The sequence below is a fragment of the Bidens hawaiensis genome, unplaced genomic scaffold (genome assembly GCF_021521415.1).
Source record: "Bidens hawaiensis isolate Kalapana, Puna unplaced genomic scaffold, B.hawaiensis_p1.1 tig00040189_1, whole genome shotgun sequence".
Lineage (NCBI taxonomy): Eukaryota > Viridiplantae > Streptophyta > Magnoliopsida > Asterales > Asteraceae > Bidens > Bidens hawaiensis.
Window position 1 is genome coordinate 83,753 of NW_027505657.1, and position 11,728 is coordinate 95,480.

The window sequence follows — 11,728 nt, forward strand, 5'->3', positions numbered from 1 at the left end:
ACATGATTATACATTATATACTAAAAACACACTTTTTATAAAATTTATTTTGATACAAGTTGGTTACATATGTTTGTTTATTGAAATATCGATCAAAGTAAATGTCAAAGTCATCAATAAAAGTTGAAAATAATTTATTTTGAGTAATTCGGCTTCATTAACATTAGATTATGTTTGAATGTTGACTAAAGTTTAAATGGTACCAAGTAATTATTTTTTTAAAACTAACGAGCATAAGTTATTGGTGGAAAATAAAATTATTCATGATCATAAAATTTTATATTAATTAATTTTGAGTTGAATTAACTTCATTAAAATTAGCTTATGAATGTTGACTAAAAGTTAAAAAGTGTCTAAGTAATTACTTTTTTTAAAACCAACGCGCAAAAGTTATTAATAAAAAATAAAATTATTCATGACCATAGAACTTTAAATTAATTAACAAAGTCATTAAAATTAATATTACTTGAATGCTGGAAAAAAAATTAAACCACACCATTGTATTTACCTTTTTTTAATGTCCAGTAAATTCATTTAGTAAAATAAATGGAAAGCAATTTGCATCTACAATGTGAGATTGGGGGGATTTTCTCAAAGGAAAGATTGCGGGGAATTATTCATGCCGTTGACTGTTGAAGAGCCACACACCCAGCAAGGTGTTTCCGATCGAGTATCGACGTTGAATACAATTAGGTTTCCCTGAATCTCTTCGCAAGTGTAACACATTTAAAAAAATTTATTACATTTACGCTATCTGTTGCCTTTTAAATAGTAATAATAATAATAATAATAACTTATGTCTTATCAATATTAGATTTAAATCGATCGTTTTCACGATCCTTTAATGTAGTTTTGATCGGCATTAATTATTAACTTATAATTTAACACTAACATATATTTCAATATTTAATACGAAAGATAATTTTCCAATTAATTAGTGACATTCCCCTACAACATTTAACACTAATTACTCACCATTAATGTAGTTTTGATCGCCTTCAATAAAAACATGATAGCGTGATCGTTTCAAAATTAAATAAATAATAATAAAAATGATAAAAGATTGATATATTGTATAACTCAATGCATATTTTCGTAATTAATGTATGTGACTTCAATAAATTTAAACCTCAACTAGTGATAATAAATCAATCAACTATTACATTTTCATTTACAACCTCAATTTACACAATCTATGCGTATATAATATAAAGGTTTGAATCCTTACAGACACCATGACTATGTGCTGCGTAAGATATTTTGTTCTAAATTGCGTGAAATCAAATTATATAATTAATTATATAGAAAAGAAGAAAAGGGGAAATACAATTTAGTAAGAATACTAAATAGACTAACGTCATTTTGTTAAATATTTCTCAATAAAAAAAACATTTTTGTAATAAAAAAAATATATCAAAGTTCTAAGTACCAACATTGACGCTTTATTAATTAACGCTTAAAGAACGTAGCATTAATATCCAGTGCCTTTTTTTTGCAATATTATGTGACCAATTAACTAAAAGGGTCAAGTTAAGGGGGACAAAAATAAGAAAGATTTTTAGCCGAAACACAACCCAAGGTGGACAAATTTGAAGTTTTTTACAAGATGAATGTGCGAGGTAGCTGGTTTAACTGTTCTACTACCTAAAAGGAATAGTTGGTACCGAGCCTTCCCACAGCGCATATGAGTGGAGGAAGAAGTTCTTCTGGATTTCGGAAAAAGTGGTTCCTGTAACCATGGTTCGCCGTCCGCCCAACGAGAAGTTCCCAGACTTGCAACTTGCTCGTCATAAAGGACAAACGTGGTTTAATACGCCAACTCAAACTCCAACCCCTATGCGAGCCATTTTTTAGGGTTCCCTTGTATGGGCTGGTATGAGCCGCCTTTGGCTGTATCATGAGTTTGAGACTTTTTTTTTTCAGAACGCGGACGAGAGTAAGTATCTATTAATTATTTTGTCATCCTCGTTCTAAATCATTTCTTGTATGTGTTTTCTCACGTGGTGTTTGTAGGTGAGGGATCAGTGCTGAACACACTATTTGATAAGACGGTGGGATGCATGCAGAAATGCCCGTGTGATCCAACTGTGCTTCCCATCCTGGACAAAACGAAGCACTATTTTTTATTCCCAAAAGACTTGCGCTCTGAACCTGTGGTGTCATAGGCAGTCTTTCAGTTAGGTGCGTTTTCTTTGAACCCTCGTCCTTTGAGCGCCTTAACGCCAGACGAGGTGATCGTGTTATTGTCATTAAGCGATGAATCATCACCCCGTGAAGAGCATCACTTTGATGATACTTTTAATACATTGGCTATTACGCGTGCCTTGGCAGATCTTGAGAGTAAGAGGAAACATCGTTCTTCTAAATCTGGTGAGGCAGATGAAAGACAAGCCGATACTAAAGAGGAACCGGCGAAGAATAAATGGGTGGCAGGCCCTAAAAAATCAAAGAACATCTGTCTTGAAAACCAGGTCAAGGAAATGGCCATGCGATCACCTCCAAGTAAGCTATTGTTCCCATAATACTTCAACAATTATTTCTTTTGTATCTTTGAATTCTGATATATTCTTTACCTTTCGCAGAGACGAAAGTTGCACCGGATCAAGGTGTTACAATCCAAGAACCACCATCTCCTCCACACACGGTTATTATTTCTGACGACTCTTCTGGTTCCGAGGGGAAGGATCCGGGTGAAGACGTCGAGGGTCCGGAGACAGAAGAGTCCCGCATAACTCACCGCACTCTCCCCCGCATTCTCCTCTACATTTTGCTCATTCCTCCCCACTTCATCATGTAAGTGGTGGAGGTACATCCTATACCCAACAGTCTCCAGAATCCAGGAGGTTCCTTAGACCTTCTGATTCTGCCTATTATGGGATGGCTAATCCTGGGGAGGACGACCATCTGCATATACCACGCTGGACACTAGTCTAAGGATCACGCTTCACAGACACAGAAGTTTGTTCTAAGTTTCTCAGTCACGGGATCCCGCTTGCGGAGCATGAATTTCAGCGTGGTCGTTCCCGTCATGATGTTTCCCACAATTTTAACTTTATTATGGCCAACATTGTGGCTAGCGGGAAAAAGATCTTCCAGGAGTGGCTCTCCATGGGGAGGAGAAATAGGGTGAGATGACGAGGCAGGTAGAGGAAGCGAAAAAGGCTGCTGAGGACTAGCGGTTAGAAGCTAACACTGCTAACTGGAAGCTGAAAGACGCTGAGATCGCCGTTGGAGTGGAGAAGGACCGGAAAGCTGCTGCAGCTAGGCCATGGGAAGAGGCATGCAAAAAAGTAAAACACCATTCTTGTTGCTTCCTGCGAAGAGACCAAGACAAGGAAGCTGATCTGGCTAAAGCCTTGGAAGCCATTGCTGCCTTAGAGAGTCAGGTTACCAACAAAGGTAATCTGATTCGGTCATATGATGAGGAGGATAAGTTGCGGATGGAGCAAGAGGAGGAGATGGAGAAACATGCGGAAGAGCTGAAGGCTGACAATGTCAAGCTTGTATAGGGATATAAGGAGTTGGAGAAAAGAGCCAAGCATGCTAAGGAGGATAAACAATGGTTGATGTCTGAGGATAAACAATGGTTGATGTCTGAGGGTCTTTCTCAGGTACGTTATCTTCTTAGGTTGGTCGCAACGTCGGTTTTGAGGAAGTTGTTGAGTATATGAAAACCCAACGCTCGCTCCAAGAACATCCACTACATGATCGCAACATTGGAGCGGAATACAGCAGGTGGTAGAAAGAATTTGATGATCTATCATTCCCTCTCCAAGATGTGATCCCTAAATTCGCCGCTGATGTAAATGGTGTTTAGTTGCTTAAGGAATACTTAGGAGGGTCTTCAGATGACAAGACACCTACTCCTTCTACTTCTCCAAAATAAGACACTCCGCAAGCGCAAGATCAAGAAGGAACTCAAGCTCAAGAAACAGTAGAATAGGGTTTCATGTTTTGATAAAGTATGGAACTTTTTTTAATTGCAGCTCTTGTATTCCCCTTTTGATATATATGAAGTAATTTTCCTTTTCACTTTGTTTTATTGTTTTAAATAATATAAGTGTTACTTAGGATCTTCATGGATGTCAATAAAGGATTGCTTAGACAATATTATGCCAAATAAGAATATTATGACACGCGTGTCACTTCTGGCACGCAAGTCAGGTATAAGTTTAACGAGACGCGGGTCACTTTTGGCATACATGCCAGCTATAAGTTTAATGACACGCGGGTCACTTCTGGCACACAGGCCAAGCATAAGTTTAATGACACGTGGGTCATATCTGGCACGCAAGCCATGTATAAGTTAAACACACGCGTGTCACTTTTGGCACGCATGCCGGATATAATTTTAATGACTCACGGGTCACTTCTGACACGCACGGCAGGTATAACAACAATTTATGTTCAAGACATATTGCGAGTAAACAATTTCTTAAAAAGAAGTGGCATGCAAGCCTGTTTACAATATAATATTTAGTGTGAAGTGAGACGCAGATCTCCTTTGACTAACAGTGGCACGTAGGCCAAAAATAAAGATAGAAATGCCAATATGTCATAATGACGCGTTACTTTTCATATATAGCATTTTTTTAACTGGGCGATGTTCCATGTTCTTCGAATCTCGGTTCCATTCAACTTTTTTAACTTGTAAGAACCTTTGGAAAAAAATCTTTAATTCGATATGGCCCTTCCCAAGTTGGAGCCAGTTTGCCTGAAGGTTGTTGCCCTGATGCTTCGTTATTGCAGAAGATAAAATCTCCCGCATGGAACTTGCAGATTTTTACTTTTGAATCATAGTACTTTTGAAACTGTCGTTTGTAATTAGTTCCCGAATGAGTGCTAACTCGCGTCATTCTTCAAGGAGATTCAGATTCAGGCACAGTTCTTCCTCCATGTTGATGACAGACAACATTCTTGCATATGGAATTCCAAACTCCGCTGGAATCATGGTTTCAGTACCATATGTCAAACTGAAAGGCGTTTCTGAGTTGCTCGCTTTCTTTCAGGTTCTAATGGCCCATAACAGATGAGGCAATTCATCAGCCCACCATGTCTGTTTGGTTCCAAGTCTTGACTTGATCCCATCTTTGATGCTTATATTGGCTCTTTCAACTTGGCCATTAGCCTGCGGGTGAGCCACTGATGTGAATACCTGGTTTATTTGTAATTCCTTCAGCCATGCGTGTAACCCGTCATCCGCAAAGTGAGTCCCACTGTCACTAGCCAATGTTTGCGATAGGCGAAAGTGGCAAATATAAACTCCCATTGGAACTTTTTCACACTTGCAGCAGTGATTGAAGCAATTTGCTTAGCTTCAACCCACTTGGTAAAATAATCGATTGCCACTATCAAAAATTGGACGCGTCCTGGGGCTTTTGGGAATGGTCCCATGATATCGATTGCCCACTTCTGGAACGGCCATGCGGATGATACTGTCACCAGTTCATTTTTTGGCCTCAATGTATTAGGTGCATGTCGCTGGCATGAAACACATTTTCTAATTTCTGCCATAGCGTCAACATGCATACCTGGACACTAAGGCTATTCCCATTGGCAATCCAAGATTGCAAACCCCCAATTTTTTTTATAAAAAAAAAAAGAAAAAATGGCTTTAATTCACCGATCGGTTTGGTGGCTCAAACGATATTGCAATCTCAAATTTGGCCAACTTGTGACCACATGTCATAATGTGAGTGGATGCAATTTTATTTTCTTTTTTCTTTTTTATTCTCACCAATTAATTATATATATATTTTGGTTTTTTTTATAACTTATTATATTTAACTTAAAAAAAATATAAAAACATAGTTTTACTTAGTTTTATTTTATGAACATTCCGGTATAAATTTCGTTAAAGATGGAGTTCGTTTAAAAAATCGCATGTTTTAAATAAAATTAAAATTTTATCCATTATTGAATAAGTATGTAGTTTTGTATCATTAATATGTGTAATTTTGAATTTCATGCTACGATTGTAACTTATTTTTATCTATTTTATAAAATGTTTTCGATTAATATATATATATATGTATATATATATATATATATATCTAAAGTTTTCAATCAAATAATATATTTTTAAAAAAATATAATTACGTAATTATATTTATATAGTTAATTAAAACTAATTATAATTTGTATGTTTTTAATAAAAAAAAGGATGAGATTGGGTTGTTAATGGGAGTAAAAGATTGGGATGTGTTAAATTATGTAGATTGAGGAGAGAGAAATTAATTTTATAATGTGAGATTGAGATTGTGAGATTGTGAATGGGTATGGTCTAATATCCCGCGTTCATAAAATTAGCCACCACCATTCTGGGCCCCGCGTGTAAGCCACATATTCCTTCATAAATTTCTCTTATCCGATAGTCGGTGTCTTCCCCATCAACGCATCTAAGAAGCGGGCCTAAGAATGATCGACGGTAAAGCACCCCATCTTGCTATTGATAATTTAATGCCTTGTGTCAAATCTTTTGAGCTGCTGACTTTCCTTCCGAAAGCGTTCCAGATGACAAATATGCATAATTGGGGTCATCTATGATTCAACTCCCGTATGTATAACAAACACATGGTGTTGCGGGGCTGACGGACGGTCTAAAACTTCGATGCAGATGTCTTTGGCAAAGTGTTCAAAATTTGTAGAAGCCAATTTACTTAGAGCATCAGCAAATTTGTTTTCACTTCGTTTGATGTGAATGACTTTACAAGATGTGAAGTGGAGTATAAGTTCCTTTTCTTGAAACCAGTATGAGGCCATTACTTCATTTTTAGCTTTATAAGACCTGTTAATTTGTCCCTTAATTAACATTTAATCTACACGCACTTCCAAAAATTGTACACCAAGTTTCTTGGCAATCCGCAATCCTTCCAGGAATGCTTCATATTGTGCCTCATTGTTAGTGCTCTTGATTTCTAGCTTGATAGCATAAGTGAACTCGTGACCTTCTGAATTAACAAACCTAAGACCCGCTCCATAACCCTCACCACTTGACGCACCGTCCGTGAACAATGACCACACTTGATCCTGTTTTGGTGTTGTAGGGTCTTGTTGTTCAATCAAATATTCTTTTTCTTTATTCTGCGGGACCTCTGTGACAAAATCTGCTAATACTTGTCCCTTGATTGCAGGTCTTGGTTTGTAATCAATTGTATATTCACCTAATTTAATGGCCCATTTTTCCAGTCTTCTGGATAATTCAGGTTTGCTCAGAACACTCTTTAATTTATACCCTGTCAAAACACTAAGCGGGTGTCCTTGGAAGTATATGCGGAGGCGTCTGGCTGCATAAACCAAGGCCAATACCAATTTCTCAAACATTGAATACCTTGTATCAGCATTTATCAACGTTCTACTAACATAATAAATCGGTGTTTGGACAGTTATCCTATCCGTTAACAGCACTGCTCCAATGGCTATATATCTGATGCTGAAAGGTACAAGGTTAATGGTTCTTCCGCATGTGGTGCGGAAAATGTAGGCAACTCCAATAAACATTTTTTGACCTCCACAAACGCTTGGTCAACTTCCGTAGTCCACTTAAAATGTGCTTTCCTCAAGAAGTTTCTTAACGTTGACACAAAAGGAAAAGATTTAGCCGCATAATTGGCTAGAAATCTGTTTAAGGCACCAATATTCCATTCAACGTTTGCACTTCCTTGAGGGAAGAGGGTGAAGGCATCCGGGAAATTTCTTGGACTTTATCTGGGTTACCCTTGAAACTCACACTTGTAACTATCACGCCCAAAAATTTTTCTTCTTCCATCACAAAAGAACATTTGCAATGGTTGAGTTTCATGTTGATTTTTCTCAAAGTGTTGAATGTTTCTTTGATAACCCTCAACATTTGATCCTCCCTAACACTTTTTATTACCAAATCGTCCATATAAACTTCAGTTGTGCCCAATTTGTTCTTTAAAGGCTTCATCCATCAGCCGCTGGTATGTTGCACTTGTATTTTTCAACCCAAAGGGCATCATATTATAACAAAATTTTCCTTGGTCTGTGCGAAATGCGGTTTTATCTTCATCTCCAACTGCCATGCAGATCTGATGATATCCCTTGTAAGCATCAAGGAAACATTTAAATCTATTTCGGTCCAACCGCGTCGACTTTCATAAATTTCTGGTAAAGGATAACAATCCTTTGGGCAAGTCTTGTTTAAATCCTTAAATCGATACACATCCTCCATGTCCCATTTCTTTTGGGGACAATAACCGGATTTGCTACCCATGTTTGGTAACGTATTTCTCGGATGATCTCGGCATGCAAAAAATCTTGAACCTGTTCATTCATTGCCTTTGTTTGTTCAGGACCCGTCTTCCGCTTCTTTTGGACGATTGAGGTGAATGCTGGAGTGACCCGTAGTTTATGTTCCGCAATTTCTCTTGGAACACCGGTCATGTCTGCGGGTTTCCAGGCGAAAACGTCCAAGTTCTTAACTAAAATATGCTTAAAAAATGTCCTCATTATTTCCGAAATAGTGGGACAAGTTGTAATTGTTTGGTCAGAAACATTGAATTCATCTCCCATTTCTACGGTTCAATTCTTTCCACCATCTTTGTAATCTTACTCAATTTCGAACTTTCTACCATGAAGCAATGTTTGTTAACACGGATGATTGCCACGCCTGTGCGGGTTGGGACTCCTACCGCACCGTGAGCTTTTGATGGGTTAGCATTGAGGTCACCAATTGCCTCTCTTTCCAAAAATATATCATCTTTTGACTTGGCTAGCAAGACCAAAAATTCTACATCTTTAGTCCACGAATGAATGCCATGTCTTCTTCGGAAAAGAAATTACCCCTCGTGGATGCATAACTTCAAACCCAAACCCAGAAACCGGCGCGTGAATAGGTTTCAACCTCGCCATGTCTTCTTCATCCAGCTGCTCAAAATATTGTTCGTACATGATATCTGATGTACTTCATGTATCAAAGTAAATGTATTGAGACCGATAATGCCCGAACAAGGCAATGATAATCAGAGAATATTTCATACATGATCCCCCTTTGACCCGCGGGAACACCACCGGTTTGCTCTTCCATTCCTCATAATCAATTTCATGTCTCTTGTATCCGTAGATTTTTCTTCCTTGGATCATGTGGACATTTAAATCCTTAACCTACTTTTTTGGCGGGCCAGAATTAACTTGTGCTGATGGTTTGCGAGTTTCTTGCCTTACATATTTCAACAAATTCTCTAAGTTTCCTGACTTGATTGCTTGTTAATTCTCAATTCTTAAACTGACACAGTCATCAGTGTGATGACCAATGTCGTTGTGAAACATGCACTGCTTATTGGGATTCAAATGTGTTATCTTCATAAGTAGTTGTGGTATTCTGAAACTCACATTTTATGTGGTTATAATATCTGAGGAAGTTTTTGTTAATGTAGTCCATTTATTATTATCATTTCCCCAATTACGATCTTTGTTTTTTTTTTCTAATTAATGTCCTCGCATCTAGTTGTTTTGAAGTTTATGCAGATGGTTGGAGTCTAGACCAAATTGAACCCCGCGCTGGTTTATTCACCCGCATGTTCTTGAATTCCACCTCTGGTGTCTGTTTAGGACTTTCCATCCCTAAAGTTTTCTATGTTATGGCAAAGAGCTTTGATGCGGACATAATCTGGTCCCAAGTTTTTGGCATCCCGTCCTTGTCGGTCAAACATCTAATTAAGGCGTTGCTCCGCACATTCTTACCAAAAGCACCACGTAGCAAATCTTCACTAAATCCACCAATGTCCAAACTTTCCTCATTGAATCGAGTGATAAAATCTTCAACAGATTCACTATCATGGCTAACAACATCCAAAATCTCATATGGATCCAGCGTGTGTTTTTCATGTTGACTAAAATGTTTTGAGAACTTAGCCTCCAAATCATCCCAATTCTTGATCTGACCGTCTGGTAAATTCTCGAACCACTCGCGGGCAGCTCCCGTTAATGTTAAGGCAAACATGTGACACCAGTAAGGTTGAGTCCAACCACTGACACTTCTTACTGTAGTGAAATTGAGCATATGATCACTCGGGTTCGTTATTCCGTTATACATTCCCAAGTTGGTAACATGGAGTGGAACTGTAGCAATACGCGGGGCAAATTTTGACTTCTCTGAAAACCCTGCGGGACGATAAGGCTTTGTGAAATCTTCTTGCGCATCGCTACATTACTCAGTATAGTATGCATGACCATCACACGCGAGCGACTAGTCTTCTTCCACATAATTCTCTTGCCTTTTTCCATTTGTGGTGAACCAGAAGGCTGATGATCGCAAAATATTTCTTTAATATATCGCTCTGATACCAGTATGCTGGATGTAAAAGAATACTAATATAATTTACACTATGCATAGTAAGAACAAAAATTGGTTCTAATGAACAATATGAATATTACAATACAATTAAAAGAAATATATGCATGAGTGTATGAGGGTTAACACAACCATAAGATGCGGCTTAACATTAAACCCACATCAACTATCTTGAGCATTAAACGATCATTAACTAACTTAATAAACTAAATTGCATATAGTAGTGCACGTTAACAAAGATAATTAATGACCTAATTACATAGATGTGAAGATTAACACCATTAGTTTCTCCATTATTGAGTTGTTATTTAAGTTGTTATTTTTTATCTCGTGTATATATTCTAGGGCTTGTAACAACTTTTTGTGTAATGAAATATTACACATTTCTCTTTCAGTTACATGGTAGCAGAGCTGTCATAGCTCCCTGATCCTTCTTCTATGATTCTTTCATCTTTAATTTCCTCTCAGTTATGATCTAATTGATTCTTTAGTTCATGTTCATTCGTTCAATTTCATTCCTGATTCTCAATCTTTTTTCACTGAAATTGGTTTGCTTGTTCTATTTCATCTCCCTTCATTCAATTCATTTCCACTTTCATCTCTGATTCGTTCAAAATCAATTTCAAAAGCGTTCAACTTCATTTTTGTTCAAAACTGTTCAAAATGTTTGATGCTAGTATTTCTTCAACAAGCAATTTAACTGATTCAACGACTCCTTTGATTTTCGTCCTTTAGATCATCTATGTTTCTTGTATCTAAATCGTATGGCACTTTATCAAAGCAAGATCAATATAGTCATTGATTTAACAAATACTGCGTTCACTTGTTGAAGGCACCTGTGTCATTACCTCTATCCGAGATTCGTTCTTGCATGTTATATATGCAATTAATGTCCTTATGATGTGTTAATCAATAATTTGTTTTTGACGAAGACATGTAGAAATGAATATGTCCGAAGATTTTAAAGAATAGTAAAAATATTGAACTTTGATATTGGGGTAAAACACGGCTACTTTTTGTGGTGGGGCTTAAAGGTAATGGATGATATGAAACTCCACAGTTAAGAATGCTCAAGTGAGAGTACTATCAGAATGAGTGAATTCTCTAAAGAGTCTCCACCTGGGTAACCTAAAACAAATCCATGAGGCGATAGTGGTTTGTCCTGTGTAAGTCCTTGGAAAGGATATTTCAATGTGATAGCAAGCAATCTCGTTGTTAAGCGGAAATTAACAAGAGATGATTCAGTGATAAATGATTAAACACGTAAAGAACACGTGCAAGATGCTTCAAATCACACGTATTATTACGTCTGGTGCTTAAGCACAATATTACACAATATCTCGTTCACCAAAGGTTATGAACGGCCAATACCAATAACCTAAATCTAATGTATATATAGGCACTACACCCTAG